Source organism: Tupaia chinensis, unplaced genomic scaffold (genome assembly GCF_000334495.1).
Source record: "Tupaia chinensis unplaced genomic scaffold, TupChi_1.0 Scaffold000119_2, whole genome shotgun sequence".
NCBI classification, from domain to species: domain Eukaryota; kingdom Metazoa; phylum Chordata; class Mammalia; order Scandentia; family Tupaiidae; genus Tupaia; species Tupaia belangeri.
In genome coordinates this window covers 4,283,861-4,293,223 of record NW_006159586.1, presented here as the reverse complement: position 1 = coordinate 4,293,223, position 9,363 = coordinate 4,283,861, and positions in this window count along the sequence as shown.

The window sequence follows — 9,363 nt, the reverse complement described above, 5'->3', positions numbered from 1 at the left end:
TGAGGGAATCAAAAGTAAGAGAAAAGGGGCCAGCAGGCAGTGTGGTGGTTAGGGCACTAGACTCCCACATGGCTGACTGCGGTTAGATTCCCAAAAGTAGCTTGTTTTCTTACTTTCCCTTTCTCTCTCTCTGTCTCTCTCTGGTCAAGTTTAAGAAATAACATAATGAATAAAATAAAATGAATACTTTCTTTTAAAAAAAGAAAAGTAAGAGGGAAAATCTACCATCAAACCAGAGAAGAAAGTGTATTTCTTTGTGTTTTTAAAGTTAGTAAATGGGAAAGAAGGAATTTAGAATATAAAATTACTGCATCCTGTCTTTCCTCAGGAGTCTAAATGTGATAAGGAGTTTGAGCATTAAGGATAGAGGAGCCATGGGAGGGAGGGAGCAGGATAGCATTAAAATCATTAAAAAAAAAATCTTAAGAGCCAACAGGTGGCATGGCGATTAAGGCACTGGAAACCACATGGTCGACTGTGCAGTTCTAATCCCAGACCCAACGACTTGAAAATCATGCTGGGTGCATGTGCGTGCATGCCCCAAATCTAAGGGTGAGACTAGGGGTGAAGGGACTGAGGCAGGACCATCCCCCTTGGGAGGTAATTTCTCACTTTCTCTCTCTTGCTCTCTCTCTCTGGTGAACACACAAATAGTAAAGCAAAAGAAAAGGACAAAAAAAAAAACAAAAACAAAAACAACTTAAAAAGTTATTTTAGGGCTTGCTCCATGACTTGATGGATAAGGCAGCTGGATCCTACATGGCCAGATGCACGGTTTGAGTTCTGGGTCCAGCAGCTTGAAAAAAGGACTAGACATTGTGTGTGTGTGCCCAAATCCTGAAAGAAGGGAAAAATGGAGACGTGACTGCAGTATGACTATTTCCCATGGAAGTTTCTTTCTCCTTTCTCTCCCTCCCCCTCACTCTCTCCCTCTCTCTCTCCCTCTTTCTCTGGTGAGTGAACACACCCTCTAGCAAAAAAGAAAAAAAGGGAGGGGGAAGTCATTTAAAATGATTGGTTCATAACACTTGACAATGTCTCTAAACATTTCAGCAAGACGGTAATTTGAAATGTAATGTCTGAGGGGAGAAGGCACTCATGTCAGATGTCCCAAGACTACCCTCAGCTTCAATAACTCATTAGAAAGGTGTATAGAACTTGAGAAGGCTATTAACTCACAATTACAGTATATTTATATTATAGCAAAAGGATGCAGATGAAAAAGGAACATAGGCCAGAGACCAGGAGAGACTTTGATTAGTCGTCTTGTCCTAATGGAGTCATATGAACAGTGCTTAGTACTCCCAGAAAATATGTGTGACAATAAGGATGAAGTATTGCCAACCAGGAAGGCTCATTTGAGCCTTAGTGCCTGGAACTTTTACTGGGAGAGTTGATCACATAGGCACGGTGGACTCTCATTGCTGATCCTTATTTCTAAGTCTTTGACCTTTCCAGGGGTCATATTGACATCATATGGCCCAAAGTCCCCAACATATTGGGTTGCTGGAAAAGTCATGACATACCTTTTCTGTTTTTTATGAAAAAAAAAAAAAGCATCATTACTTTTTTCTTTATTTTTTAAAGAATTATTTTATCTAACTTTATTTATTTATTTTTAATTAGACCAGAGAAAGACAGAGTGAGACAGAGAGGGGCAGGGAGTAAGAAAGCAAGCCACCAGGTCTAGAACTCGAACTGTGGTTGGCCATGTGGGAATCCAGCACCCTTAACCACCATGCTACCTGCCAGCCTGGCATCATGACTTTTCAGATGACTCAGTAAATAACACTGTTAGCATAAACTATCTGGTATGGCCCAAAACTCCAAGAAGACACTAATGCACTTGGCAAGAAATTCCAAGGTTTTAAGTCAGTCAAAGACAGTACCTTTCCTTGAAATGTTCAGGGTTTGAACAACCCTAACTGCTGAGTTAATTCTTTACTGAACATTGCTCTTAAAAAGTTCCTCTTCTAGACCCAATTTATATTATCTTCTCAACAGTCTTTCTAGGAGAACATTGTTTCTGCCCATTCTTTAAAAATTTGCCAAGAGTGTGTGCTTATGAGACAGAGACAGAGAGAAGGAAAGCAAGAAAGCACCCCTAGTAGGGAATGGCTATACCACAATCCTTCTCTTCCATTCTCCTCTGAGGATTATTGGCACACACACACACAAAGTACCCAGAGTGTTTTTCAAGCCACCAGGTCTAGGACTCAAACCATAAAGTCAGCCATGTGGGATCCAGCTGCTTTAAGCACCATGCCACCTGTTTGGCCTGCTATGTAAACTCTTAATAACAGATTAAAATTAGTGTTTTATGGAAATGTAATTAAAAGGAAAGCAACTGGAGGGAGGAAGATAAAAGAAGATATTTAAAAATGAAAAGTACGGTATTATAGGGAACCAGCAGTTAGCATAATGGCTATGTCGCTGGACTCCCACGTAGTCGACTGCGGTTCACGTCCCAGACCCGGTGGCTTAAACTCACGCCAGGCGCGTGTGTGTGCGTGCCCAAGATCCCGAGAGGAGAATGGAGGAGAAGGGATTGCGGCATGACCATCCCCCCTGGGGGGTGATTTCTCGCTTTCTGTCTCTATGTCTCTCTCTGTCTGTCTGGCGAGTACACACGCCCTACAGCAAAAACCTCTCCCCCCCCAAAAAAAGTAGGGTATTATAAAAAATTGAAATAAATAGACAATATTTTGTGGCTAAACAATTTAGGTAGTGAAATTTACAAAAATACATGTATGGGAGCTTGCCCCCTTGGCCTAGTTGTTAAGCGAGTCAGATCCCATGTGATTGACTGCACAGTTCAAATCCTGGTCCCAGCAGCTTGAAAAACATGCCACGTGCATGGTCAAAATCCTGACAGGATGGAGAAATGGAGAAGAAATTGTAGCATGACCATGACCTTTGGCAGGGGGAGTACTTTCTCCCTCTCCCTGTCTCTTCTATTAAGTGCATGTGCCTTCTGGCAAATGGAAAGGAAGGAAGGAAGAAATAAAGAAAGAAAAATATACATATGGAATTCAAATTCAAAGTAATTGGAGTTAGAAAGGATTTGGAAATGCTAATTTGCAGTAAATTATAGTCTTTTTTTTTTTTCTTTTTTTTTGAGAGGTTTTTTCAGCGACATGGGAGTCCAGCGACATAGCCATTACACCAACTGCTGGTCCCGTCAATTATAGCCTTAATAGTGATGTGGGCAGTTGTACTGAGGCCTGTGCCAGGCCTCTCCTGACCACTCCTCTTCATGGTGTGAAGACAGCGACAACTCATGATAACCCAAGGCCCTCCATTTAATTACTGACACTTCCCAGGCTTCCGCTAAGTCTCTGCCTTTCCCCCTTTGAAGTGATAAAAGCAACCTGAGACCTTGAGGAGCCAGATCCCTCCCACTTTTCTAAACTTTTCTTCTCTAAAGTAAACTTTGAGCTTCTTCTTCCGATAGGACACCCTTAGCCTGCTGGAGCTCCCTCTTCCCCAAAACTCCCAGATAAAAGACTGTGCTTAACCTCCCCAGAGGCTGGGGGGTGGGGTGGGGGAGAGGGGGGCGGAGATTCAGAGTGTTAACTCCTCTAGCCAGGCCTGCTAGCATAAAAATAAAGTATTGGGAACCAGCAGTTACCGTAATGGCTATGTTGCTGGAGTCCCACGTAGTCAACTGCGGTTCGCATCCCGGACCCGGTGGCTTAGAACTCACGCCGGGTGCGTGTGCATGTGTACCCAAGATCCCTGGAGGAGAAGGGATTGCGGCGTGACCATCCCCCCCAGGGGGGTGATTTTTCACTTTCTATCTCTCTGTCTCTGTCTGTCTGGCAAGTGCACGCACTCTAGCGAAAAACCTCTCCAAAAAAAAAAAAAGAATGATTCTTATTTCTCTAGAGTGCTGCATTTCTGCCTCAGCTATCTGTTCTCCCACAACAATAGAACATACATCAGTTGTACTGTTAAACAAGACCAGGTAAGTCTTGTCTATATATATCTTAGTGAGTAACTTGAGTGCTGATTTCTTCTGTGTTCGTGTGAACAGAGAAATAATGAAGCCCCTTGTTCAAAATGGAGTCTGGAGGCCATTAAGGAAGCAGGACTTAGGCAAAGCTCAAGTGCTTGTGAATTTTAGTCACTTCATACTTTGACGGATCTGGAATGATCATTACATTATGTACAGAAGTTCAAGTTACTTGTCCAGATATTACTGGACTCTTGTATTATGGACATTTCTAATACTATTGTTTGTTTTCTTCCACAGGTACAGAGAGAGAGAGAGAGAGAGAGAAATGCAACCCCAACAGAATCTTCACAACACAATCCACCTCTAGCCTCTGCCAGGATTTGGGCATTGTTACTGTTGTGCTAAGGGCTGGTCTTACGGACATTTTGTTGCTTATGTATATCCTCCCTTTATCTTTCACTGGCCACCTAAGTTTTCATTCTTTGTAGTATCAGCAGAAAGTTTTCTTTGAGCAATTTTGAATTATCTTGGAATGATTTAAAGCTTTTTGTCTTTATAATCCCTCACTCTCCCTCAAATCCTTGGAATAGTTCTTCATTTGTACTTGAATCTAGCTCCTGAATTGCAATTCCTAAGACGCTAAGGTTTTTTGTTCTTTTAAAATTCAGTGTTTAAAATTGACTAACACTTGCTGGCAAATTAGAAATGAAGCATATGTATGACTCTGTAATTGAAGTTTAGGTATTTATCTCAGCCTTGCCATTTGCAAAAATACCTGGAAGTCTTTAATCTCCCATAGGATCCGTCCTCGCTTTTTTTATAGTTGTACTTTTCTGTGTTTATTTTTATGTTTATTTCTAATCCACAGCCCTTCCCCACCCCCACTCAGAAAAACCCAATCGCCAAACTGGTCTCGCACATAGGGATTTGGCTATCATCTCTCTTTACCTTCTGTTTTCCTTGAAGATCACAGAAACAACTTGGTTTTGGGTTGGCGGTATGGAACTCCATCCTGAGCAATTCATTTTGGTTTAGTCTGTTGGGCTTAGCGTAGGAACTCAGTCCAAACCAACAGCCTCTGTGGGGTATGCGGTATACATTCACATTTTTTTCCTCCACATTCTCCCTTCCTGGAGGAACTTCTTGGCCAGGGATGACCCCACAGGAATATGATTCTCCCCTGTCCCCATAACCAGGGCCATTTCCAAAGGAATGTGTACTCCCTCATGTAGTGAGTTGTCAGACAAGTCATAAAATATTTTTCTATGCAAAAATGCATCATGACTTTTCCAACAATCCAATAATTATCACACGACCCAGGCAGCCATGCTTAAAGAAAATACTTCATTGATTCCTTTGGTAGATAAGTACTCTTTACTGTATTCAATGTAATCTCCAAGCATTATAGACAAAAACCAGATGCAGGTACAGGGACACAGAATGTCTTTGTGACCCTCACAATGATTGACATGATTGCTTTGACCTAACTATGGGGTCATTGGAAAAGTCATGATGTGTTTTTTCTATGCAAAAATGTGTCATCACTTTTCCAACAACCCAATTTATTTAACTGATAACTGTATTGCACTGTAATATGGATCTTTTCCCAACCTGTCACCATCAGTGCATCCTGTAAGCTGAATGAACTCATGTATCTCTCAGTTGGGCCTCTGGGTGACTTCTTTGGAATAGGTAAATATTACACACAAGCCCTCTCATATTTAGGGCTCCCAGCAGTACAGCCACCTATAATTTTTAATTAATATGTCTTATAATATTAGACTCAATTAAAAAGTAGTTCTACTTTTAGAACTCAATCTTTAAGAAGATAATCAGAGATAAGCAAGAAGATGTAAATATAAGAATCATTGCTACATACTGGCCAATGGCCCAGACAAGTGCAAAGACGTTGGAGGTTTATGCACATAGGGAAGTTTTTCATTTCTATCCAGAGACTTCCCTGACCACTCTGAGTGTTGTAGTTACCCATGACCTCAGACCAGCTGAGGCTGGGGGTGGAGCATGACATAAGGCCTCTATTGGGAATGCTTGTCTCTGACATTCTTTCTTTTTCTCTCTTGTAAACAGAAGGAAGAAAAAAAAATTTAAATAAGAGAATGTTCACTGCAACTTTATTTAAAGCAACATTTGAAAACATCTAAATGTTCAACAATAAAGAAATAGATAAGTAAACAGGGCCAACCTGGCAGCACAACAGTTTAAAAACTGCCACAGGTGGGAACCAGCAGGTGGCGTGGTGGTTAAGGCGCTGGACACTCCCACATGGCCTACTACGGTTCGAATACAGGACCTGATGGCTTGCTTTCTCACTTTCCCTCTCTCTCTGTGTGTATCTCTCTCTGGTCTAATTAAAATAAATGAATTAATAAAATTAAATAAATAATTATTTAAAGAAAAAATGCCACAGAGCACACGTGGGAGCTTGCTCCTAATCCCCACAGGATGCAGAAATGAAGGAGAAGAGATTTCAGTGTTAATATATCCATTCTGGGTAGTACACTCACTTCCTCCCAGCCCTATGCAAATGTATGCACCATCTAGTAATAAAAAAAATTCTCTTTAACATTTTCCAGAGGGTGCATGTGCTCTCTAGAGAGAGACAGAGAGACCTTCACCCATGCGGAGTGGTTACACTATAATCCCTTCTCCATTTCTCCCTTGTTTTGGGATTTGGGGCACTCACACACAAGCACCAAGCATGTTTTACAAGCTGCCAGTCAGGATTCAAAGCACACAGTCTTGTATAATAGGACTCAGTTCTCAACAACTGTGCCACTGGCTAGCCCAATTATTTTCTTTTTAAAGCATAACATCATTATCCTAAATGTGAAAGGGCTTGAATGTTTGCCTATTCCAAAGAAGTCACCTTGAGGTCCAGCAGGTAGACACTGGTTTATTCAATTTATGGGAGTCACCAACAGCAGCCTGTGAGTGAAGAGTCCTCATTTCAATATAGTACAAGAAGTTTTATAGCACATAAATCAAAGCAAGCATGTTAATTATCACTGGCCAGTCAGACTTGCAGTCTCCTTGGACCCTTAGACAGTTATGGCAATATCACTGAATGATTACATCAGTTCATGTTAGATATGTTAAGCATGGGTAGGTAGATTTAGCTCAAGGAACTAGCCAACAGCGAAGAGCACAAACTGGCCTACACTGTGGGAACCTTCTCAACAAAAATAACCACCTATATCATGAAACCTTCAAGTAACAAGAAAGAGGAATGAGATAAAAATTAACAGACTAGAAGGGACCAGCAGATGGCGTAATGGTTACATTGCTGGACTCCCACACAGTCAACAACAGTTCTCGAGTCCTGGACCCAGTGGCTCAAAACTCATGCCAAGTGTGTGTGCATGCATGCCCAAAATCCCAAGAGGAGAATGAAGGATAAGGGATTGTGGTGTGGCCATAGCCCCTGGGGGGGGGGGTGATTTCTTGCTTTCTGTCTCTGTCCCTCTAGGAAGGGCACACATCCTATTGCAAAAATATCACTAAAAAAAAAAAAAAAAAAAAAAAAAAAAAAAAAAAATTAGCAGACTAGAAAAGGTCTAAAGTCTCATATTTCAAATGCGCAGACTAAAACTATGTAAAAATGGACCCCAGGAAGGAGAGTGAATCTGCTTGCCTCCCTTGGATCAGGCCCTTTCTATCTGAACATATATCTGGAACATATATCTTTCTTTTTTTAGAGAGATATTTTTGCTATAGGGTGTATGTGCTTACCAGAGAGACAAAAAAATAGAAAGTAGGAAATCATCCCATGTTGTAATCCTTTCTCCTCCATTCTCCTCTCAGGATTTGGGCATGCACACATACACACGCCCGACATGAGTTTTCATCACTGGGTGTGGGACTCAAACCACCGTCGACTACATGGGAGTCCAGCAACGTAACCATTATGCCATCTGCTGGTCCCCATATCTTTCTTAATAAAACCTTGCTCAGCCTTGCTTCTTTGTCCTTTAGTTCTTTGCTGTGATGGGGAAACTTGAACCACACATTTTTCCACCAAATGGTTATATCAATGATCAATTATCTAGGACACAAATTATAGGTTAGGTGTTTAAGCATAGCCACCTGTGAGATATACAGAGAGGTTGGGGCAGTTTTGGGAGGTCAGTCCTGCTCAGGGGCTGCTTCCAAAGGAGGGAGGAAAATAGCTAGGCACAGGTCCAGACAATAACTTGCAAAAAGAAATTGAAGTAGGAAATAGATAACACACACTCATAGTTAAGATATAGACCTGTGAGATGGAGTCAGTTTACAAGATGGAGTCACTCTGGTCAAGCTTTTAATAAAAACCATCCACTGCTCTCACTAGAAATCAGTTATTAGCTCTTTCTGCTTGCTCACACAGATAACTGTTTACAGCCAGAGTTGCTTACAGACTGCTTGAGATAATGACAGCTGAAACTAATGTTTTCTATATTATCGCTTTATTCCAAACAAAGAATGTAGTCTCTTTTCTGGAGAGCAAGAAACTGAAGGACCTTGAGCAGTAACTGGTCACAAGCTATCATTTGAGAAATGAGAACATGACATCCAGGCTTGCACCTGCAAGATAAGGGGGTCTAAATGAGTATACTTTTTAGAAGCAGAAGGAAAAAATACTAACAACAAAGCTTTGTTTTAGACTTGTGGGAAACTGATAAAAATTAGAAACTTCATGGGCCACAGACCTCGGACAAAGATCTGCTAAATGTTGGTTAACTGAGGTCTAAAAGTCTAAAGTCTTGTAATATGTGAGCCCACTCCCACACAAGATAATGACATAAATCCCCTGACACGTAATCCCCATGAGGAAAATACATGCACAGGTCCCATCTTGCCCGGATAAAAACCCCTTGTCCCAGCTCTTGATCAGCAACCCATTCGTGCCCATTCCACCAGGCTACGTCCTTTTCCACTGTGCTGGAAGCTTTTCCTCCCTTAATAAAAGCTGCTTGCTAGCCTCTACATTTGTAAGTGTTTCTAATTCTTCGTGAGCATTGGACAAGAACCAGGACGGGTGTTGGGTCTGGTCACCCAGCAGTCCGGTGTCAAAATGAGTAAGTAAATTGTGCTAGGTAAGCTAGAATATTGTACAGCTTATAAAACTAAAATAAATTTTTAATTAGCTTACAGGTTATTTTAAAATAAAAATAAAATAAATAAAAGCTGAAAGGTCCCAGACCTGGCTCAGAAAAGGCAAGGAGAGCCAGAAAGTAGAGGCAGGTGACAGCGGAGAGGAAGGGGGCCCTGACTGCCTTCGCCGTACAAGGCACACGGCCTGCGGAGCTTCACTAATGAGCTTAGAAGGAAAAAGTGATTGAATCCAGGATGAAAGAGACCCGATCTATTAGTGTTTTAGGAGGGGAGGGGCAGTTTTACCTGGGAAC